Source organism: Python bivittatus, unplaced genomic scaffold (genome assembly GCF_059951505.1).
Source record: "Python bivittatus isolate LINGU-HERP-01145 unplaced genomic scaffold, Pbiv_v1 ctg000220_np1212, whole genome shotgun sequence".
In the NCBI taxonomy this organism is placed as follows: domain Eukaryota; kingdom Metazoa; phylum Chordata; class Lepidosauria; order Squamata; family Pythonidae; genus Python; species Python bivittatus.
In genome coordinates this window covers 30,388,389-30,413,512 of record NW_028277048.1, presented here as the reverse complement: position 1 = coordinate 30,413,512, position 25,124 = coordinate 30,388,389, and the positions used below count along the sequence as shown (strand labels likewise).

The following is a 25,124-nucleotide window of genomic DNA, read 5'->3' as shown; positions in this document are numbered from 1 at the left end:
ATATTTAATAATATATAGTGTTATAGTAATCCTATTAGATTCTGTTCAGCTTTCAGTACAAGGGCATGAGATAAATCCAAAATTATACAGAGATACTGTTTTCCAAAGCAGAAACTCAAAATTTTCAGAGCTAAAACTCCAAAATGCTAAACACACAATTACAACTGAAACAAGTTTAGATCACACTATTTCCACAAAAAGAAAAATCAAAGACAAATGACTGACAATGTTAAAAGGCAGAAGGTTCACCAGAAACATACAACATTCCATGTATGTTGGATTAAAACTCCTATAATCCCTAGCCAGTTCCAAATACATTCTGATATATATGAATGATAAACTAAAAAGTGGTGTCTGCATCTCTCAAATTAATGTCCCTTCAGTAAATAAGAATCATGCCTATTTGTTATGGCAAACAAGAAAGTGAATGTGGAAATGGATTCCATTTACCCTCTGATAGGTATGTTCACATAAATTACCTGAAAGTGACCTTCAGAGATCATCCTGCTGTTACTAGAACAGTTTGTTCAATGCACCATTTAAAGGTCTCATATAAAAAATTTGCAACATGCCTAAGTAAAGTCGTTTGTGGATTTCCTATTCCTATGCTCATCCTGATATCATAACTTAAACCAGGCCACAGTTTGTTAAACAAACCAGATTCAGTCTTGTAGAAAAGCAGTATATCTGATTTATTTTCCATTCTTCTAACATTTCAGGTTTGGGCAGGATACAAAAGCAAACTAGGATTAAACCAGGAAACCATAAACTGCATGTTATATTTACCCATCACCCAAACAAACTACAGTTGCAATCAGTAAGGCTACACCAAACAATAACTTACTATCCTAAAACAATCTGTGGTTTATTCACTAATTCTGTTCACACATCTTGTGAAATTACAAATCACAATATTTTTAAGTGAGTGGACACTTCTGGAATTTTGATAGCAATTCATGGGCATTCTCAGAAAATAACTGTCATGGAGAACACGGCCAATTACAATATATCCATTTACCAGAAAACAAACTGGTGAGATTACTCTCTGTTGGATTCAGTGGTCTCTTCTCCATCATTCCATCATTGTCCATCATTCTAAGCCTTCAAAATACAGTCTACCACCTTATCTTTGTTTGGGGGGGTGGGGAGATGGCCATGCTTCTAAAGAAAGCATTGGGCTACATTACAGCCACCCATCTTTTTTATTTTCTAAGAATGTTTAGGTCATTTAAATAAAGATGATGCTCAAAACTGGCACTTTGCTTTACAGCAATACTATTTCCCCATTTAATTGAATTAAAATAATTCAAATAAATAGATATATAAAATCAGATGGTACAGGAAGGCAAGGGAGGTAATGTTGAGCACATTGGTACTAAGTTAGGGACCCAAAAGCTATACCAAAAAGCAAACAGGCAACACAGATAGTAAGAACTTACTAATCCTTATTGCTTTAAAAATTCCCAAGATCTCTTTTAACAGCATAACATTAAACTGAATTTATGGAGAATGAAAATCTATTATTAAATTGTTCCCAAACATGACCAAGGCCACTGAATTTGTTCCACATTTTAACTCTTCTCTACTCTTCTCTAATTATTGCCTCTAACATAAATTCTGCAATCCCAACAAAGGAAGTTACCACAAGCAACTGGTCATTTTAGGACAGCCTCTACCCCTACCTGCAAGAGATAACAAATAGCAATCATTCATTGCCATAATCCAGGAAAGTGACACCTGCCTCACTACCATCTTTCATAGCAATGATTCCCAGTGGAAAAACTGGCTTATTAAGGGAACAGGAAGTGGCCCTCCAGGACTTCCCAGGTAGGCAAAGCTGTACAAGGTCCTTTGGCATTTATACAGACTGACCTCAAATAAAAAAATGCAGAAAGCAGCAGAAAACATCTCAGCTGAGGTTCTCCCAAGAAGAGTCAGGGCTGAGAAAGGGCAGGAGAGACAAAAGGCAGTCTGAAATCTATAGAAAAACCCAGGGATCTCTACTCCCTTGCTGCACCAGCAGGATGTCCACCACAGAATGGAGATCTGTGTAACGCATTAAGTCAAGGTAATTAGAGAAAAGACTAGAAATCAAATACTCTGAGGACCATCTCCAGCTATGCTATAGCCATTTTGATCTGACTATAAGAAAATGTGACAGACTCTAAGAATCAGTCCTCATCAGAAACCATGGCTCAGAAGACGCAATGAGATGTCTTGACAGTTCAACTGAGTTTTTGTCCTTACTGGATCATCCTTATTGGATCATCCTTATCAACCTCATTGGATCCTTAAGGGTCTCAACAGATAAGATGTCAGAGATATATGAAAGGGTAGGATTATAACTAAACAGTTGGTATTGTGTAATAGTTAAAGGCCCTGGGCTAGAAACCAGTAGACTGTGAGTTCTAGTCCTACCTTAGGCACAAAGCCAGCTGGGTGATGTTGGGCCAGACACTCACTTGCAGCACTAAGAAGGCAGCAATGGCAAACCACTTTTGAAAATACTGCTAAGAAAACTGCAGGGACTCCTCTATGTTGTTGCCAGGAGTCAAGACTGACTCAAAGGTGCATACACACACAGACAAAGGGACATACACACAAAAAGAATAAAAGTAGCTGTTTAAGTCGTGCAAATAGTAGGCAAAACACAAAAGTACTCTAATGACAAATAGTAGTACTGTGCAGAGATCTGTGAAAATGGCACTTGGGGACTGTGTAGGTGCACATGTAGCATCTGTCAGTAACATCTTAAAACAAATGTGACTTTTCCTGGGCTCATGAACTGCCTGACATGGGGCAAACAAGTGCCCATGTATACTAAGAATCACATTGGGTTCTTGAAATTCCAAACTGCACACAGCTCTACCAAACAGGATGAACAGTATAGAGAGGCCAATAAATTCAGGCAAGGCAAAGCATATACAGAGCTAACAGAGAGAAGGAAAGGAGGAGAGTACTAAGACCTGGAGAAGGCTAAGAGGCCAGTCAGTATTGCCTCCTTCTGGGTACTTTTGGTCACTTTGCAAAGTGTTAGGCCCAAGCTGTGTTCTCACCCCACTTTTCCTCCAGCCATGTTCTGCTGACTTCAGTTCAGGCATGGTTCTGCAGGCCTCGTGTAGGAAAGGCAGCTTAGCCTGTCTCCTCAGAAACCTTTTTTCATTTTTCACAGGGCATCAGATCAAGAGGGGAATTAATCTGCAGTTTCCTGAGCAGGTATTCTTTTCATTCATGTTTGTTTATTGATGCAGAGATTTTGTCTTACACTCCCTTGATGGCAGAGGGTGACTTAATAAAATAAAGTATACAAAAGCTAGTGGCAATAAAAGAAATAAATTCTGGAGCCTCACCTAGCAGGTGAGTAAGCCACATGTATTGGTATAGGCTAGGTGCACTGTCAACTTTCCAAAGTTGTGTCTGCAGCTCAGAGAATGTAAACTTGGGCCACCCTTGAAATGTAACTTAGAAGGCAGCTGCTTAAAATCCTGTGGAGGGTGGTAAGGGAAGGAGGCTTTCCTTAAGCTGTTACTTTAGGGCCTAGGTTCCAGGCATGGCCTTGTAACACATGAGAACCCAACTCTCCCTTAATCTTCAGCTAGGCCAGGCCTGCTTCCTTATGCCTGGATGAATAAAGAGACAAGCATCCAAAACTGCACCACACCACTTTCCTGCCCCACTGAAAAAGTTTGGTTCCTTCAGCTCTTCCTGAATTTTGTTAGGCAGGAGTGGCCTGAATTGCATTATCGCCATAGCAGCGGAATCCTCGACTCCTGCAAATGGAAACTCCATTTTGAAGGAAAGATTGAACTGGGCACCTTTTCAAAGTAAAAGGGGGGGGGAGCAAACAAAATTTACCTCCACCAATCTAGAATTCACTGCCTTGACATACAGCTAAACCAAGCCAAATCCAGACTCATCTTGTGATGTCACTATTTTCAGAATTAGTTAAAAGACCTTCACAAATCCAGACCTGTTTAGTAAATAGGTTTATCATACAAAACCCAAACTGGGATTGGGCTTTACCAAGTTTTAACCATGACTTGATGACTATGCCATACTGGTGAGGGTCACATTTAAAGAGAAACTGAGCCCAAACAGGCAACATTATGGCTTGACACAATACAACCAGTGTATACAAGCTGGTGAATCAAGCCAGGTCTCCCTTAAGTCAAACTCGACTTTTGATGACTTCATGGACATATCCATCTAGTTTTTTTTCTTAGCAGCAATATCAACACTATTTGCTATTGACTTATGTCAGGATATTTTTCTGACTTCCCAGTCTAGCCTACAGCCCTGATATTTCCTGGTGCTCTTCCATTCAAGTATTAAGCAGATCTGACCCTGCTCAATTTTTCAAATCAGCTAAGGTCAGCTAGGTACCACCAACTGCTGTAGACATAAACAGCTTACAGAGAAATAGAAAGTAGTACTGTAAATAATTTCATTCTTCGAACAAACACTGCATGCAAATCAGTGTAGTTTGGTTTTTATAACTTCCAAATGAAAAACTAGTGGGTGGCAATTATATTAAGATTCATTACTCTATATCCAAAGATACCATGTATTTGGCCTTTAATTAATGGTTATATCCCATAATTTAATAACCTAAAGTGGGTCATCCCAGTAATGCCATTTCTTCTGCAGTTTAAGAGAAGAGAGAGAGGTGGACAAAGATAGATATCTATGGTACCACATACAGGTTGCAAGAATGCCGCAGTTTAAGGCTAAAGACAAGACCCAGGGCTGATAAAATACAGTAGGAGATCACTACTTTCACTGAATCATTCAAGTTCCCCTGGACCCAGAAGAACAGAAAACTGGGATCACATTGGCTACAATTCATTGTAGCTCCCCCCCGCCCACCATACACTGGAATAAAAAGATTGCTGCTCACTTCTGCCATGAGGCTCTTTAATAAATCAAGTAACATCTTCATTGAGTAACAGAAAACCTGTTTCTCATTTCTTGTCAGGACCTCAAGTTGTTCAAGGACACTTTTAAATTGGAGCAGAGGAAAAGATGAGAGCCAGAACGGAATTCTGTTCCTGGGTCAAAGGTCATACATCACAGCAAAGGTCACCACTCTTCTGATTACTAATTCTCTCCCCCAATTAGACTACTTGCAGCACAACGCTACACACAAGTGCCACTGTGTCTATGTTAATTCTGAACAGGATTACAGCTTGGGGGTAAGGAGTAAAGTGTGGTTTTACCACACTACTTTGATTGCTTTAAAGATGTAGCTGGTGCAGAATACACACATCTATCAATGCGTCAAAGTTCACAAGTTTTAGTTGGAATATAAAATGCAGAGCTAATTCCGTAAAATAGTTAGTGGTTTGGGCTCTAACTATCTGTACCACCACTTATACTACTAGCTCCAAATAAAAATTCCAGAATCAACATAGCAGCAGCACCAAAATGGACACAAAGAGAGGTCCGTCCACAATGAACGCACAACTCCTGACCCTGGGAAGCACTGCAAGACGCTGCGCTGAGCCAGGTGCATTTTAAATAGGACTTGTGACTTAATTACAATTGGCTGACTTAACACAACATGCTAAGTCAAAACCAAATAAACAATATATACTTACATCTACATAGATATAGATATATAGATAAAGATACATATTTTAAGTACTGTATGTCACATCTTTTCTCCAAGAGGTCAGAGCAGCACACCCTCCTCCAATCTTTCCCCAGCACAATACTTTTTGGGAAGTACATGGAGCTGAAAGAGATCATTGGCCCAAAGCCAATAAGTCTGTTTTGATAGCTGAAGCCTAGGTCTCTTTGGTCCTCATGGCTCAGTGCACACTGTAGACCCAGTATGTGGCTTGGCTTCCAATGGCTACTTTTAGTACAGCTTGTAGCTATCCAATTCCTAGCAGGGTATTTGCTGGCAAATGAGAGGCAGGGGGAGAGAGCGCCACAGCTTAGCGGCCCAGCATACAGCCTGCATACTTAAAGTTCTAGATTCAGTCTTTGTCATCTCCATCAAAATGTAAACAACATGTGATAACTCCAACCATCAGCCTGAGATCCTGGAGGTGAGTAATAATTATACTAGCCCATTTTAGGCTAGTTTGGGGTTGCACTTTTTTGTGTGACGATGGCTGCTGGGTTTTGTGCAGCAAATTGAGGGCCATATTCTAAAGGTAGGTACAAGTGCTTTTTACTTTTTTATTTTTCATATTATTATTAGCCAAATATTGTTGCTAAGAAAATATACAGGCCAGTCCATGATGTTACCAGCAATCAAGTTCAACCCAAGAGAAACAGTCTCATAGCTCCCTCTACTAAAGAAAAAAAATGCTTTTCTTCTAGAAGGGATGGAAACTTTGCAGGCTTTCAGCAAATATTCAGCAAGGGTTGGCGCAGGCAGCATTCGGGATAACAGAAAATGTAAAAGAACTAAGCAGAAAGGCAGAGAGTGGGAGAGATGCTGAGCAAGTGAAGCAGTTAGGTAAACAGAAGGAAGAAAAGGATGAATCGAAGAGTAGAACCAGACAGAGGGGGAAAAAGTCAGAATGTGAGCTGATGCTGGAGGGCAGAGGAAAACTCCAGCCACAGGTAAACACAGAGGAGAGCAAAGACTAGGGAAGTGGAGGCATCAGGGACATTATGAGTTGTATCTGACAAGCAACCAGATGCCACACTCCTTGCTCTCCTGAGCAAGATGGACAGTGTAATGCAGGCATCCCCAAACTCTTCAGCTCACTGAACCCTTCATGAAGTTTCAGACTCCTCATCAACCCCCAAACATTTATATATGAAAATAATTTAATAAATACTACTTTAATTAGTACTATAAATAATAAACAACAAACTTTGGGGGTCAATACTGACCCTTTGGGGAATTCTTTGCTTTTGTGGGATGGTCCAATTCACAATTTTAGCAGCCTTGGATCTGAAATCCAGGTTCAAGAATTCAAGATAATATAATTACTTAATTGGTTTCTAATTATTAAATACTAGAACTTGTATTATTATGGTTTTATTATGTATTATGCTGCTGCTGTGAAGTGCTTATCAGAGTTTTGATGACTGAAGCAGCATAAAAGCATCTGTAATAAATAAGTAATAAATTAAATGGTAGGCTCTACCATTTGCTAAAGTGGAAACCTTTGTTGTTACGTGTGCAGGGAGGAGCCAGTACAAATTTCCCCATAACAAAGAAAGGATTCCACAGAGTTCAAATGCATGTCTGAAGCTCAATCTTTTTCAGACTGATGTCACACCATTCCAATCCCAATTAGCTAGCGATATTGACGATACATATGAAGAGCGGCAGGGTGGGAAACAATGCCGTAGTTTTCTTTTGCTAAAAGAGTAAATAAAGGCAGCATCTTGGCACTAAAACCATTTTTTCCTCTGCAGCCTATAACCTCTGCAACTAAGTCCCTTTCTAAATATCAGGGATTTTTTTTTTTTTTTTACAAAAATCAATGTTGGCGTTTAGAGTACCAGCTTCTCTAGAGTTAAAATATTATACCCAAAAGTTGGGACTGCCTCTTTTTTCCCGTTATAATTAGCAGCATTCCTGCTCTTTTAAATTGCCTTCAAAATCTGTTGATCCAACCACTGATATTCTCACAATGTATTCTGACCCACAGATTAATTTCTCAACACTTTCTACCACAGCCATGTCACATCAATTAAGTAAATTGCTTTTAATAAAATACAAGAAGTTTGCATTAAAATAATTATTGGGGAAAAAAACCCTCATTCTTCTTTGATAGATGACATGCATGTATAGTAACAACCTGAAGAGGCGTTCCACTTATGAGAGAGAAAAGGAAGAGTATTTCCTTCTAATATGCCTTCCTCTTTACATCTGCAGCAATCCTGGTAATAAAAATGACCCACTACCCAATCTTTAACTAAAGCTTTTACATTAATTATTCGAACTAGATAGTTGGCTAAACTTTACAACTTCACTAATAGCAAATGTGATTTTTTTCCAACACTGATGCCTTCTTCTAACCAAAAAGTATTAAGACCATTTTCACTTACATGACTCTCAATTAATATACTTAATTGGAGCTCTATCTGTCATGTTACAATCACAAATCAATTATAGGAAAACAATTTCTATCCCACAGAATTGTGATTATAGTAGATCATAATACTGTCTATTTTAGAGATTTAAAATATCATTCATTATCAAACATTGCATACAGATCTATAGCAATTTATGCTGTTCTTTAAAAAAATATTCACTTTTCAGATTTTCTGAATTTTTGGATATTTTTCTCTCTAAATATCATCAGTGGTTTATGCTGGTCTTATAGATATACTGTATAAAGGGAGTCTGAATGAACAAATAATGCCCAGGTCTGGTATGTATTTTATAAAGTCATCCAACATGCAATCTGCCTGTGTGAAAAAGTAATTACCCCACCTGTTAAATTCAGTAACTGGTTCATCACTTTTAGCTGCAGTAACTACAAGCAAACACTTCCTATAATTGGTGACTAGGCTTTCACATCACTGTGTAGCCCAATTCCTCCAGGACAAACTGCTTCAACTCACTAACATTTGAGAATTTTCTCACGTGAACTACTGAACAGTAGTCATTTCAGGTCTTGTCAGAACATTTCTAATGGGGTTGAGTTCATGATTGTTCTTCATCTACTGTCTACAAGAGACATGTTTGCATGTTTGGAATTGTCTTCCTGCACGATCCACTTATGCTTCAGTTTCCACTGATGGAAATGTGGCATATTATCCTGTAAAATTCTGATACAAAGCAGAATCCATGCTTCCTTCAGTGATGGCAAGTCATCCAGGAACTGAGGCAGCCAAACAATAATACTACCGCTTCCAAACTACGTAAATGGTATGAGATTCTCATTGAGGAATGCAGTGTTTGGTTTCTACCAGACATAGCAACATCCATGTAGCCCCCTAAACTCCATTTTTAACATAACTATCCATACAACATATCTCCAGAAGTCTGGAGGGTCATATAGATCTTTTTGGCAAGCTTGAGACAAACATCAATGTTTTTCCTCAGGGAGCAATGATTTGCACTTTGCTACTCTATGAACCCCATTTTTACCTAGTTCTGTTTTGCCGATGGAGTCACAAACACTCACTAACCAGCTGAGAGGCCTGCAGTTCCCTGGATGTTGTTCTTGGGTTCTTTGTGATTTTCTGGACAATTCTATGCTGTGTTCTTGGAGTAATTTTGAAAGAATTGCCACTGTCGAGAAAATTCACTGTTGAGAAAATTTACTATTGTCCCAAATCTTCTCCATTTTAAGTATGTTTTTGACTGTGGATCAGTGGAGTCCCAGAGCATTAGAAATAGTTTTGTAGCCTTCTCCAGATTAACAGACTTCAATAACTATTTTAAAAAGGTCTTGAAACGTTTCTTGGCAGTGTGGTGTGATATCCCTCTAGAATCTGTGGGGTGAGAATGTCACTGTGATGGGGGGCTTCTGGGAGAGGTATGGGGAACTAAAGATGGCTTGGTGAAAGCGAAGCCGACAACTGCGGTAAAGACTAAGGAACCAGTGGGTAGACCAGTTCCTTGGAACCTCTCCAGATAAGGAGAGGACGGGATATTGCCCACATGTGCTCTGGATGGCTGCTCCTCAGGTCATGGAGGGTGTGCAGAGGTGAGCAAGAGACACGGGTTGGGGAAGGTGTGCAAGGATGCATGTGAGGTGCGATGAGGGTCAGAGAGGATGTGTGAGGGGCACAGCACAGGGAGGGTGCATGAAGGTGCAAGGGGGTGCACAAGAGTGCAAGAGAGGCATGGCGAGGGTCAGGGAGAGTGCACAGGTGGGGGAGACACCCCAGCGACTTGCAACCTTCCCTGCCAGCTTCCCCATTGACTTCCTGGGGAAACCAGCAGGGAAGGTTGCAAATGGTGATCATGTGATTGCAGGTACTGGGACAGCCAGAACTCCATGGACCAGTCATAATCACCATTCATTCAGCTGTTGCAACTTCAAACGGCCACTGAACGAATGATCATATGTCAAGGATGACCGGTACTGGATATACAAAAGAAACTAGCTGAAGTTTTAAAAAATTAAAAGGGAAATTGTCAGGCCCAGCCTAAGAACAATGATGAAACAGTCCACTCAAGTACAGTTCCTTTATTTGCTTACACCTTATAGACAGAATCTTGCCAAACTAAATCTATACTACAGCAGCTATTGGATATACCCTGTGAGATTCTAGGAGTGGCTATCCTGAATCTCTTACTCCCCCTGCAGACTGTGTTGTCTCTTGCCTCCTTTCCCCTCCTGGAATGTACCTCCTCCTTCCTGATAGCCTTGATCTCCCACATCACTCTCCTCCTCATAGATACATTCCATCACAGAAATATAAATAATACTGTAAACCAAGAGAATGACCTGGAAAATGTTTTCTTATTGAATCTACAAAAGAGGCTTGTTAAAGCCTTGAAGAAATCCGTGCAGATAAAGAAGAACTGAAGAGAAACCAAATCCTACTGCAATATTTGATTGAATTAAAGATTAAGACTGTTAGAAGCAAAAGGAAGGAATATAAAGTTGGTTTATTTGATTGAGGTTAAAGTAAGACTTTTTTTGCAATATTCTGACAACCCTTTATGGACTTTTTGCTGACACCACGATTGAAAAGTTGATATTTTATGGATTTGCTTATAGATAAGGGACAGGATATGGGATGAAGAGATATCTATTTAACCTTATAGGGGGTGAAGAGTTATTACATCTGTTTTTACTTGTGATGAAGGTTGGAAGTCATTCTTTTTCTTTTCATTACATTCTCTCTTTTCTTTTTCTTTCTTTTTTTTTCCTGCACTCTTTCTTTTTTCTTTCCATTCTCTTCTTTCTCTGTTTAGTTATTACTTTTTATTATTGTAATTAATTTTTTTAACAAAAATTATATATATATATTTGAAAATGAATGTTACTGTGATGAGAACCATTTATGAGACTTATATAGGGCAATATATATATATTATATATATATTATATATATATATATATATTATATATATATACACAACCCAACACTGATTGTTAAATAATCACACAACTGATCCTAGTTAGCTCTTTTATTGAATTAATTGAACTGGGGGGAGGCAATTACTTTTTCACATTGGCACGCCATACACTGGATAAAACATAAAACAAACACCACACTTTAGTGTTAACCATTCACTCAAACTCCCTTCATATATCAGTAAGATTCAAATGAAGCTCTGTTAACATTCAACAGTAAAGTTATGAAAAAATCAAGAAAATATGAGAGTTAATAATTTTTTACAGAACTATACAACCATATCACCGTGTCTACAAGTAACACCATCTGGTCAACCTGCCTGCACTTGGAAGCTAAGCAAGATCAGGCTCGGTTAGTACTTGGATGGAGATCACTAGACAGTTCCAGGGCTTAGGCTAAACTGGGAACTATAAAAAATATTTAAAAACCTCCCAGAAGAAGACAAGGGCAAACCATTTCCATGTTGTTGCTAAGGAAATGCCACAGGGAATTGCCTCAAGGTGAAAGTGTCTACCATTATTTATCACAGACAGTTGTTATTTTCTCAATATATTGCTGCATCATATATGTTAATAAATATTTACATTATGGCTGTGCAAAACTTTGAAAGAGTTCTTCCCTTCAACACAGGTTCATGCCATGCACTCTTTGAAGCAACTTAATGAAGTAACACAGTCCTCCTTTCTTTTCTTAAAAGTGAAGCCAAGCTGCCATGTTGTTCTGCATCACTCCAAGCTTTTCCTCAATCTAATGCTAACTACTAGAATTGTCAGAAAAGGTTTCCGTGCATGCACACCCACATGTGTACCAGATACTAAAATAAGGCCTCAAGGTAACGCAAAATGACTGGTTGAAAAAAAACTTCACTTCTTTGCCTCTAGAAGGACAACTATGATCTCCATGGCACACAGCACCATGCCAAGGCAAAGCTCAACTACTACTTGCAGACTTCATTTACATTAAACATTTTAACAGCTAAAAAAATTAATAAAGTTATTATAAAAAGAGTAAAAAAGTTATTTTAAAAAACCATTTTAACAGTAAGAACTATTACATATTTAACACACTCACAAAATATATAGAGAAATTAAATCAATACAATCTTTAGGGTTCTTTGCTTGCCCTTGTTTGATGCATCAGGCTCCAATAGTCCTTGAAGTGTCTAGACCAGTGTTGTCCAAACTTGGCCACTTTAAGATGAGTGGACTTCATGCTGGCTGGGGAATTCTGGGAGTTGAAGTCCACTCATCTTAAAGTGGCCAAGTTTGGACAACACTAGTCTAGGTCAATACTAGAAAAGGCATCAAGCGCATAATAACCTCCCATAACCTCCAACTACTATATTGCAAGAAGAAAGATATATTTCAAGCCTAAAAAAAAAATTCTGAAACCATCCTGCCAAAGTCATGAATTACTTTACATCACACTGCCCTTGCACATGAACACATTTTTTCTAGATTGCATACCACTTATGACATTTTCAACAACAGATTACCAACTATAGTCCAGTACTTTAGCACTTCCTAATCTTCAACTCCCAGAATTCATTGAAATAATATTCCCATAACCTCTAAGTACTATATTCAAGGGGATGAAAGTTGTAGCCCAGCTATGTGCCCAGAGACCCCAACAATATGAAAGGTTGCTTTAAAGCACTAAAGACTTGAGTCCTCTCTTTTTTAAACACACAAAATACTGAAGGCTCACATCATTAAAAAAATGTTCCTCGTGTTCTGATTATGGAGGGAGGAACACCAAAAGTATGGCCAGCTATAAATCAATTTAGACAGTGATAATTTAGCCACCATTACCCATTCTTTGCAGTCCTCCAGGTTAGATTGAAGCAGTAGTCTGAACATGGAGCTGCCTTTGAAGACTATTCAGAAATGTCTAGTACTTGCAATGGGGGCAGAGGGGCTCTGTCTTCTTTCCATACTTCATAAATCTCTTTTCTGCCAGCCACTTGCATGGAATTCCCTGCATTCTCCAGCATGCAATTCTATGGTTGCCAGGCTAAAAGTGCAAATTTTTAGACTGCCTGGGAAAGTACCCATACATGAACCTGCTCAAATATACCATGGTAATACTCAGAACCCCTGCTCTAGATGCCTCTGCCTTCTGAAATACGCTGGGGTCTTTTCAGCAGTGCCAACCACTTGTGGAACTCTTCCCAGAAAAGCACACCAGGTGTCAAGTTTTTTTACTCTTCTGGTATTAAGCAAAGGGTTTTTATTCTATTCTATTCTATTTTTCAACCACATTGTAGTGATAACTTGATGTAGGTATCTCTTCTTCAATCTGTTATTTTTAAGATAAATTTGTGGTTTTTAAAATTATTTTATTATTATTTTGAAGCTGAATTGAACTGAGAGGTAGAATCTAAAATCTAAGAAAGTTAACAACCTACAGCACATCAGCACTTCATATTCAAGTAGTGTAAATTTCATACTGTCAATTTGTAATTACAGAAACTTTGATTCTGGGAGAGAGATCTTCAATAGAGTTCTTCCTATGCATATAAAGCTGCAATTCTCTACTCCTGCCAAAACAAGTGAGGAGGGCATCACAGAATTTAGCAATTTTCAAATTTCAGCTAAGCTACATTTGCATGTCTAACCTAGTAATACAGAACCTGTGGCCCTTCAGATGCTGAACTACAACTACCAGCATCCCTCACCTGCCCACATAGCAATCCAACCCCCTTCACTTCCTATTAGTACATACTGACCAAATATGCAAGTATGGTCAGTAGATAAAATGCTGGATAAGGGTTCTGCTGATTTCATCATTAATTACAGTAGCTTGTATCAAATCTCTATCTTCATCCCATACTCTGTGTGTGTCTGTGTCTATGTGTATACATGTGTGTGTGTGTGTGTGCACGTGTGTTATTCTACAATATTGGAAACATAACAGAACATTATTTCCCCCAAACTTTTAAATGGGAAGATAAAATATCAACCTGCCATTCCAAAAGAGTAGCTCTCAGCTTATAGGATAGGCTGAGACTGGCATGCAAAAGTTATAATTCAGCAACAGGTACTGTACATGCAGTTACCAAGTGTGAAGAAACAGACAAGTAACTCTTCAAAAACAAATTTTCTCTACAGGATCTCTCAATATTAAAACGATTACAGACTTAAACCAAGAACCTGAGGCTGAGACCTTGCATAGCAAGCTTCATGGACCAATGCACATTTAGATTGCAGCACTCTCTTTAGATACAGCAGAAATAAAGTAATTAACATTAACCTCTGCTATTAGCAAACAGCTTGAACAATCTAACTGGACAAACTTGGAATAAATATTAGAAATTCACTGATATTACATTAGGCTTTCCTTCTAATTTTTCACCTCAGTTATTAACCTCATAGCCTTAGATTGAGAGTATGCATAGAGAAATACACGACAGGTAGTCCCCAGTTTAAGAACAAGTTCCGTTCCCAAGGTCTGTCCTTAAATCGAATTTGTATGTAAGCCAGAACAATATTATTGTATAATACTGTATAAGTAGTACTGTGCAATGAATTCAAACCATTGTGTATTTAACTTGAATCATTGTATATTTAAGTTGAATTTTGCTACAATAGGCTCCATTCTTAACTATGGGTCATCTGTAAACCAGGCTTTCTTAACCCGGGGACTAACTGTATACTTAATGATCTGGATTCAGATTCAGCCCAACCCAGAAGTGAAGGTAGCCATTCATGTTTTCTGTAATTTTTTTAAATGTATATTTTTGTTCAAGAAACTTCAGGAGGCATTTCAATTAGACTTTTTTTTTTCATTCAGTTTTTGCTTCCTTGAAGATTTAGTGAAAAACAACAGAGTGACAGTAAGGTAGCTTCCAATTCTTCTCTGGTTCCCATATCATCATAACCCTGGTCTCTTGGCCAACAGAGGTTAAACTACTGAATTTTATTAATTTATATCTACACTTCCAGAAATTATTGGTGCTCAACATGGCTAACAAGCAAAATAGAAAACATCCCACAAATCACATTGTCAAATAATTAAAATATTATTTTAAAATATTTTGTAATAAAACAAAAAGCAACTACTCAGCAAACTGTTTTAGGACTCCCCGAATAAAAATGTTTTTGCCTGCCCTGGAAAGGGTAACAGATGGAACTTCTCTCAAAACTTAGAAGGAGCCCGTGAAGGCCCTCTGTCTTCTCCCGTGTGTACCTCTAATGATGCCAGGACTGAGGAAGGGCCCTTTTATCAAGATGTTAAAGGCAGGGCAAGAAGTGTGGTCTTTCAATTACCTTGGTCCCAAGTTGCATAGAGATGCCTGGTCACAACTAGTAGTTCACATTATCCCTAAAAACAGAATAGTACTCAGTGGAATTGTTTCAATACAGGAAGCCTTAATGTCCAACCTAGTTTGCAACATCTGGACCAACTAAAATTTCCAAAAACTTTTCCAAGATAGCTCCACAGAGCACACTATTAGAATCTCATTGGGATGTAATCAAGGCACAAGTGTCACAGTGATCTGATATCTACAGAAATTCAGTCACTGCGATCATTGTACTTGAGCATCATGAAACCTTGATATCAAAGGAAGATTCACAGGCCTTCGAGAAGTATGCTCCACCCAACTCTATTCCCTGCCCTGCCTTTTAACTGAGCATAAAATTCACATCATCCAGATTTTGCTCTAATGCAGTCATACAAAGAGAGTGTGCATCCATCTATGTATGTTTGTGTAGTCAAAAGTCTTCCTACTTGCATATGTATTTACAGACTCCTTTGCATTTTTTAATATATACTCTGATGGCTTTTCTCTGGAAATACCAGTACCTGCAAAAAGTCTAGGATATAGCCATTTCTACTAGTCATAGCACCCCCAAATCTATTTATGTATTTAGTGGGATTTTAAACATCCAGTGTAGTCCCAAGTGAGATCTGTCCCTTGATGTGAGGTATCTTATGAAAGTTATCCATACCACCACCCTCCTCAAAACCAGTTGCTGTTCAGCTGCTCTCTTCCCACTGTCAAGAAAGTCAAAGTTCTCCATTTTTTAAACCCCAGGCAGCATAGGCCCAACTGTGAGTTAACAGATATACATGCAACAGGTGTGGCCCACAAAGTCCCCTCTGACAGCCAGAGGGAAAAAGTCAGTAGCCCCCCTCCCATTAAAACAGAACAGGAAAGTCATTCACTCATTCATGCAACTCTGCTTTTAGAATAACCTACAGGAAGAATCTGAATTTCAACAGCTTGGAGATGATAAAACCCCGCCATCCCACCTTTGTATCCAAGCATGCAACCACCTTGGAGTCTGCTGGTTTGGGGAGAGAGAAAATGCCAACACCATTCTCCTCTCCATCCACCCTCTCTTCTCAGAGCAAATCCCTTTGGGCTCCTCCATAATCCCATGCAGGCTGCACTGGTCTCTAAAGGACTGCTGGGTAAAGCAGGCCTTTCCAGTTGGCTGCCTTGCTTTGGAAAAGGCAGGCTCCTGGCTCGCTCTGAGCTCACTCTGAAAAACTGGAAAGCACTGCTTTCAAGAGGGCAGCTCTACCTAAGGGACAGAGGGAAGCAGCCACATCCAGGAGCAGCCATAACCTCTTGAAAAGGACTGTGCAGTTAAGCCCTCCATTTAAACAAACCCCTCGCATAAATGCAGTTGAGTTAAGAAACACCCATTTATACATTAAAAACTAATCCTATCATTTTAATCCAAAATCCCCAATCAAACAAAACAGAAATGTAAATTAGTGGGAGTGAATACTTCAACCTCTGTGTTACATGCCTTCTTTCGGATTCCAGCCCTCCCTTAGAATAATACAATGAGGCCAACCATTTTGACCCCACACAAGTACAGTCCCCTATGGCTTAATTCTTTGTGCAAAACATGCCAGCAGATAGGCAATTGTCAGGAAAATAAATGAACAGATCCTCCTGCTGAAAAATATACAACTCTATTATTTTAATAAGAAGGATGCAAGGAGAACCATACCTCCCACCACCACCATCCACCACATAGTCACTTATTTATATAAGCCAATGGAAACATGAGGCCTAGGCTTCAAGGGTACATACACGTATTTTCAGTGTGCTTGTGATCTAAGGCCTTCTACCATTCATCCTTCCTGAACAATTTCTAAAGAGATTTGTCATGCACCAAAATGCTACACAAATCAACAAGACTTAAAAGTCCGAAGTAAATAACAGCCTCAAGATACAAAGAACACTGATATTCAAATACAGTTAAGAAATTAGCACTGGGGCTAGAAAAATGCAAACCCTCACCTACCTCTCTTCTACAAGACGATCCAGAAATTCTCACCCGCCAAAATCCATAGGCAAGATACAGCAGAAATCATTATCCAAAAAATCAAAAAGGGGGGAAAAGGAAAGATTTGCATTTGTTCCCTCCTTTTAAAAAAGATGCCAAATATATGCTGGATGCTTACTTATAGCCACTCAGACAAAAACAAAAAACAAAAAAACCCCACAAACACATAAAAAAATAGGTTTAGAAAGGATGCTAAATCCAATATCCGACGATTTCTCCACCCAGGAAAAAACAGACTGCCCAGCCCCCTTGCACAAGGAGGGGGTGCTTTGCTTCTTTCCGCCACGATACTTCGGAGTTTCAAAATAAGGCAAAAGAAAGAGCGAACAGCAAGATCTTCCTAGGACGGCACACAAAGGGAGCTCCGGGTTTGCCTTTGATCTTCAAGCAGCCGTATCCGAGGAAGAAACCCCTTCTTTCTGCTGCCTTGGTCTCCCTTCTTATACCTCCCACTCCCCCTGTTCTAGCAAGAGGCGCCCAAACAGAACGCTTGGGAGGCCGGATGGAACGCTGAAGAATGAAACCCTCCGGATGGAACGCTGAGGTTTTCCCGAGGGAGGGGGAGCGAATGGAGGGAAACAGAACGTTCAGAGTTTCCCGTCTGCTGGAACGTTCATACTTTTCCTCCTGCCTTGTAAATTTCCTCACCTAGTAATAGACACACACAACCCAAACTAATCCGGAGTCTTAGCTTATCACCATCATTATTTGCTACACTGAACCTTTCCAAAGAAGGCTAAATGCACTCACCGCCTCTATCGTAGGAAAAGCTACAACAACACAGTCTTTACTCCTTGTATCGGCTTGGGGAGATTTCCCCCTCTTTTTCCCCCCTCTAATCTCCTCCCTAGCTTCTGTTCCAGGCCTCTTCTCTTTCTTTTCCTGTTTCGCTCTCTCCTTCCCTTTTTTAACTTCTCACCTTCTCCCTTCGCACTCTAATCCTCAGCTCAAGCAGAGAACGGGATTCAAAGAAGCATCAGTGGCTGATCTTTATCCCCCTCTGCTCCCCCCCCCCACCCAACGAAGGGCTTTAAGGAATTGAACAGAAAGTGTTCACCGAGGCAGCCATTTTCAGAGAGGAAAGTAGGTCCTGCTGGGCCAGCTCCGGGTTTGCTTAACCTCCCCCTCCCTCCTCCTCCTTCTATGCAAAGGGAGGGTGGGATCCCGGAGTTAGGGACTTGTCCCTCCTCTTTTGCCCCGTTTCTCACTATACTTCTTCTCCCCTTTGGACAGGAAGGGACTAGCTTAGGCGTGATCCAGTTTTAGACCCTTGCCTTTTTCTCGAGATGGTGGGATGCCGCGAAAAAGGAAGGAACCGAGTACTTATTTTGTGTTGGAACCTCGATGGCGGAAGGACACGCAGAAATGGCTTTGGGGAAGTGAGAAATACGTCCGTACGGAGCCTCAGCGCACGCTCTGCTGGCGAATCACTTCGCCGCTTTTAACCCTCCGATGCCTGGGCCGGGTGGTTACAAAAGCACGTGGGATGGGTTCAGAGGTCCCTTCCTCCTTTCTCCACCCTGTCCGCGGCTGCCAGAGGACCGGGACAGGTGCACCTCTCGCAAGAGGCGGCCGCGCTGCCTTTTCCTCCTTGCCGCCGCGAAGGATGTCCAAGAAGGAAGAATAAAAGGGAAGACTCGGGGCGCTTTGGCCCAAGCCGAGGATGAAAGGCTCCTGCCAAGCCCCAGAGGGGGCGCTCCCTAGCTCAGGCGCCTGCCGCCGGGACTCCGGCTATGCGAGGTCCCACTGCGCCATCCAGCGGCCTGAGCTTTCAGCTCTCCCCGGGAATATTTGGGGGCATTGGGTGGGTTTGGGGTTTGTTGTTGGAACAGCTTATGCTCTTTGGAAAGGACATCGATTTGTTCAGCGCCTCTCAGAGGAAACTGACCCACCTCGGTCGGAGTATTGGTCTTGGTTGCCCAGCTCTGAAGAGGATGCCAGCGTAGGAAGCTACCTTAGATTGAATCAAAGCACTGGCCCCGTCTAGGTCAGTATTTGGACGCTGACTGGTCGAGGCTCCCCAGAGTTTCCATTTTGACCAATTCTCCCTCGGGTTCAGTCTGCGATTTCTACATGGAAAGCGTGTGCTTTTACACTGCTGCAAAGTTCTCTTTGGGGGGGGGTGTAGTGTATACATGTATTTGGGCGGTGCAGTGTTCTGGATTGAACTCCAAAAGAGCGCAGGAGGGTGCAGACATTAAACATGGCCCCTAATTGTAACTCCTTAATGCAGCCATGCGCTTTCCCAGAGGGCAGCCACTCAACCCCAGAAAAAGACATGGCTGCTTTCAAGAGTTGCAGACACATTTATGGGGTCCTTGCTCATTCTAAAGCCTCTTTTCCTAATTTCCAAAGTACTGCACACTCCTAATGTTAATATTAGAGGCTAATACAGTCTCTGGGAACTGACCTCCAAAAGTGTTCCTCCCCCATTCATATCCAGTCTTCAACATCACAGTGCACTGGAATGCCTTTGTTTTGCATATGCTGCCGCTGTGAAGTAATTGGATCTTTTGGTAAATGGCTCATTTGGGTTCTCCCTCAAAACCTACTACTATTGATTAGCTTCAGCCTTTTGGTTCTGGGTATTTTAAAATGAAAATATTATGAAGTGTTAGAAAATGGGGGTTGTAATTTTCAGACATTTCATTTCGAATAAGGGATTGTGGAAAGGGATGTTTGGCCTTGTTCATGCAACACTCTAACCTGTGGCTTGTTTTAATCAGTACTGAAAAACATACAATAAGCTTCATTCATAAAACATACTTTGTGGATTTATCTTTTTTATTTTTTGGATACTGTACATGTTTCTGATCATTTGGTTTTATATAAGTTAATGTGATGGTTCTGTTTGCCATCCTGAGGTGGAATATAAATATGGAGAGTGAATAAAAGTTTGACTGTGCCTTGGCTATCTTTATTATTGTTAAATACCTTGAATGATACATATTTGACAAAAAAGCTTACATTTTCTAAGTAACAAAAGCACAGGACTTATTTCTAACCACAAACAAAATGCATTATACAGTCCTAACAAAACTGAGTCAAGCTCACTCCCATATGCACAAATACGTAGTTTTATGCTTTAGGAATTTTCATATTGGATTACTGTAGCATTTGGCACAGAATTCCATTAAAGAATGTGTATGAATTTCAGTAGATTCATTTCTGGAATAAGGGAATGTGAATGTTATGGAAATCATAGAGTTGGAAAGGGACACTTAAGCATAATATTCTTGGAGCAATTAATGTCAGTCAACAAGTGGGCCACTGTATTTTGAACCAGCAGTTTCTTTCTTAAATGTACTTTTATTGTTGGGATAGTGAAATACAGAGGGGGAAAAAAGTCTACATTAGATAGTAACAGTAGAAGAAAACAGAAACATAAAAACATTATGGGAAAACTTTCTAATGACTCATTCTCCCCTTCCCTTCCGTTTGTTTTCCCAACAACTGACCACATCTGGATAGTTATGCTTTACATTGAAACTTGAAGATTATTGCTAGTATCTATTTAAGCCCTTTTATGTCTTATTTTTGATCGGTCTCGTAACTCTTTGCCTAGAAACCTTATTTGTCTAAATTTGTCTTGCTGTGTCATGTATAGTATATAACGGAACCATTCCTGCTTAAATTTGGTTAGGCTTATATTTTGGATACTATCCTATTATGGTTATACAAGGTATACCAAAAGTCAGACCCTATATGTTCTGTTAATTTTTTTTTCAGATAAAGTATTACTATACTGTAGTTAGGAATGTTGAAAGGTCATGCATCAAACAAGTAAGGAAGTGTTTAGAAGAAAATGGCAACCAATTCAAACATTTAATGTAATTTATAATAAATTGTCTATGGAACCTGACTTTTGGTAAACCCTGTTTACTGCCAATTTTGCATTGCTGCATATTTTCACATTTTGGTCTCCCATCAGCAAGGTTCCTCTTTTCCAATGTTGTACCATATTTGTCCTTGCAGTTGTCAGTATATATCTTAATAAACCGTGTTTCTCATTTATGTTTTCTGGAATTATACCTCATAAAATATTTGTGGTTCCAGTTTAAATTTCATTTTGAGGATTTTCTGTATATTTTGATGTATTTCTTTCCAATACTTTTCAGTTTTTTTACATGACCACCACATATGATATGTTCTTCCTGTTATGGGATTCCCAACATTTATTGTTTATCGATCTTGGTGGATTTGTCTATATTGACAGAGTTATATACCACCTGTAAAACATTTTATATCAATTTGAACTGGCAGTTTCTGAGGGGTCTTCAAAAGCAACCCCATGTAGGGCGCATTGCAAAAGGCTAACCAAGTGGTATGAGTCACTAGCCCTTTCTTTTCAGATGCGAGGACTGAATAGGGTAAAATAGTGTTATTCTTTTGTCTCAGATGGGCTGGTCCTCCATTTTTGGAAATCCAGTATTATTATTATTTCCTTTGCATTTCATAGTGCTGGTGTTTTTTTAATTTGTAGTTATGCTTTTATTTCATTATAATTTCATTTTATTGTGGGATGTAAAGCCACTTGCTTTATATGTGTGTTTTTTATCCTAAAGAAGAATGGTGTGTGTCCCCCCCCCCCAATAATCAATAATTCCTCAAAAAAGGTTTCCTCATATATGAGACAGGACAGGTTTAGTGGTTAGAGTGATAGATTTGGACCAAATAACATGTTTTTGCAATGCTTAATAGTTCTGTATTATAGCTTATCTGTTAACCATGGCATTGGGTCCTTAAATAAAAGCCTCATACCAGCAAGAGCATGACACTTTACACTGATTCTGAATTTGCTTCTTGGAACTGATCCTAAAGTGGCAAGCATCAGCAGCAGCCAGGGTTTGACACTTCACTTCCCGTGTCACCAATATTTTGGTCCCTCATCAAGCAGATTAGTGTACTTCGTATACTACAGATTCTATCCATGCTGAGCTGACTATAGGCAGCTGGTCTCCCAAGGACAATGGGAATTCATCAAACTCAGTTTGTATCCAAAACTGAGCTGTATTTAGCCATGCAGCACACACACACACACACACACACTCACTCACTCACTCACTCACTCACTCCCAAAAGATCACTACCTCATCTTTGATCACAGCCTCTGGCCTTCAAATTCTTACATGGTTGTACCAAGCCCAGACTGCTCAGTCAGAGCCAGCCTCAGAGCTTAATTTAAAAACTTCGATTAGAATCAGTGGGATCTGCATCTGAGCATTTTTAGAATTAGGGGATAAGCATGGTGGTAATACTTAAAAAAAAAATGCATTTCCTGGAAGATGGCAACGGCAATCCACTTGCGTGTTGTTGCCAAGAAAACTACAGGAATGTGTCCATGAGGCATCAGGAGTTGAGCAACTCAAAGAAGACTTGCTTTATTTTATATGGCTGTTCCTATTAGCACTGTTGTCATTACAAGGTTGTGCTCCCTGAATATTATTTATATTGTTTACATTACTTTAGTCCTATTCAGTTCAATGAGATGGGCTTCTTGATTATGTGGATCAGATTAAGCTGCAACAACTCAAGCCATATATGCACGAGGCAACGAGATGTAAATATGGCTCAATGGGTTCCTTCAAAGGGCACCGGGCATTTTGAGGATATTAAAAATTAGAAATATCTAGAAATTATGGCTGAACAAGTCATTTCATGAGAACTTAAAGCTGGTGAGACAACCCCACAGGATTCTTGATTCTTGAGTTAAAGCAGTACCCACATCTTGGCCCATAAAACTGTTGCGTTTCAAAAAGTTATCTGTTGAGCATCAGTCTGGATTGCTGTTCAAGGTTTACATATAGAATTACAGGCACATTTGTTTATATCATGACTGGATCACTTTTGGACTATGGAGACTATTTTTTTCAGCTCACATCTACATATTATGGGTTTCATTATATTATCCCAAGCACCAAATCATAGAAAATAGGCACCAGCAGATCTCAGAAATTCTTTAAGAAATATATTGGACGTGGTTTTCAAGGTCCAAGAAAAATGTTTTCCACCGAAAGAGTATAACTGGGTTTTTCATATTTGAATATCCACTATACGTAGACAGGGAGGCTTCTTTTCATACAGATCTGAGAGCAACGGAGATTGTCCATACAAATTTAGTGGTAGCAACAGTGCCTTCCTCGCTCAAAAATTTATCTTTCCAGTTAGTGTACATAATCAGCTAGCCTACTATCATCACGCCTGTGTTGCCCTATTTAAATTTCCTGTGAAAGACTTGCCTGTTTTTCTTGATTGTCTCATGTGTTTTGTTCTTCTCTGGCAACACATCTGTTGAAGAAGATTTTGAGAGAAAACAGTGGTGGGGGGGCAGGTGTGTATTCTGTTAGTGCATAATAGTTTTCTTTTTACTGCAAAGTTAACTTGTCCAAAAATTATGCACATTTAGCAAACTCGGGTGGCTTCCCTTGTTTAGTTCTGCTAATCATAGAAAAAGGGACCTAGCGAAACAAGTGAGTGAAGACCCAGCTGATCACTGGAAATCCTATTCAACTGTTCTCTGTGGAGTCTTTGATGCTCTCTGAGTTTGGTTGTTTGCTTGCAGACATTTCATTACTCAACTGGGTAACATTATCAGTGCTAGGTAACTGTTCTCCTCTGATTTCTGAATTAAGGGAGCTAGTATTCCCCAACTTGGTGTCTTTTAGAGGTAGGGCTACAGTTTCAATCATTCCTAACCAGCACATTTAGCCATTGGCCATGCTTGCTGGAGCTCATGAGAGCTATAGCTTATGTGGATATATGGATGAAGGTTGCATCATGTCCATACTTTTCAAGCTTAACTTCAGAGTCATAAGTCATAACATTAGAAATGTATACTTTTAAATAAGAACAATGACACCAGAGGTCCCTAAGAATTTCAGTTCTGTTTCAATTACATATTTTCAGTTACACACACACACACACACACACACACTTATGGAAAGTTGCAGTTACAGCATATGGACTGCAGATTGCCCACTGTTTTAGAGGTTGGCCCAGTAACACACATCAGTTTTGTAGTTTTGCATCTCAAATGCGGTATCGGTCCGAACCATAGATGTGCAAAAATATATATTACAGTACAGTATCATATTAGAAGGGTTTGTTCTAATTTAAAGGTTGCCTGAAAATTACATACCTGATCAGATACATCCTAGGAATTTCAGATGGCACCTGGCTATGTGGTCTGAACTCTAAACTAAGTAGGGCTGGCTTAGCTAGGATAGGAGTTCCATCAGAAGATTCCAGGGCAATTGGCTAGACTGGGAAATTGAAAAAACATTCTAGAAGAAGGCAGTGGCAAACCATAGCCATACTGCTGTCAAGAATACTATACGAAGGTACATTTGTATGCATGTGGGTGGTATCTATAGCCATCATCAAGTCTGGTTACATGCTAAGTCCTATGGCATCATAAAATCCTCTAGTTGCTTGAGAATGAGGGGAAACTTTAACCTGGTCACACAACTACTACGGCACAATGAATTATTAGGTTATGTGATGTCTCATATAAAAGAGGAGATATGTGTGACCTTGCCAATTACTGCTTAATTAGACCTATTTCAGTAGTTAGTAAACTATATGCCAGGTTTTTATGTCATAAACTTTTGGACTGGATGCATTCTGAGAATATCTTAGCACCTGAGCAGGGTGGTTTCAGGTCTGCATATAATGAACCAGTGTATAATTCTACACCATTTAGCCGAGAAATGCTATACAGTGGCATACCTAGCATATTTGACACCTGGAGTGGATCATCTTTTTAACACCCCCTCCTCTGATGTTGCTGTGCTATGCTGCCAA

The 25,124-nt window shown here is 39.7% G+C and overlaps 1 protein-coding gene across 9 annotated transcripts in view; it reads right to left on the bottom strand.

Annotated features, from left to right (window-relative positions):
* The window catches only part of KMT2D (lysine methyltransferase 2D), a 109,285-nt gene extending 90,859 nt beyond the window's left edge, over positions 1-18,426 (bottom strand). For 5 of the 9 annotated variants that reach the window (XM_088138233.1, XM_088138238.1, XM_088138240.1 and 2 more), the window contains exon 1: positions 17,280-18,424. The gene's annotated coding sequence lies outside the window, so the exon portion shown is untranslated. Of the gene's footprint in view, positions 1-17,279 lie in introns of all 9 variants that reach the window. The other 4 variants (XM_088138234.1, XM_088138236.1, XM_088138239.1 and 1 more) reach the window with 3 other exon arrangements.
* Positions 18,427-25,124: the final 6,698 nt, after the last annotated feature.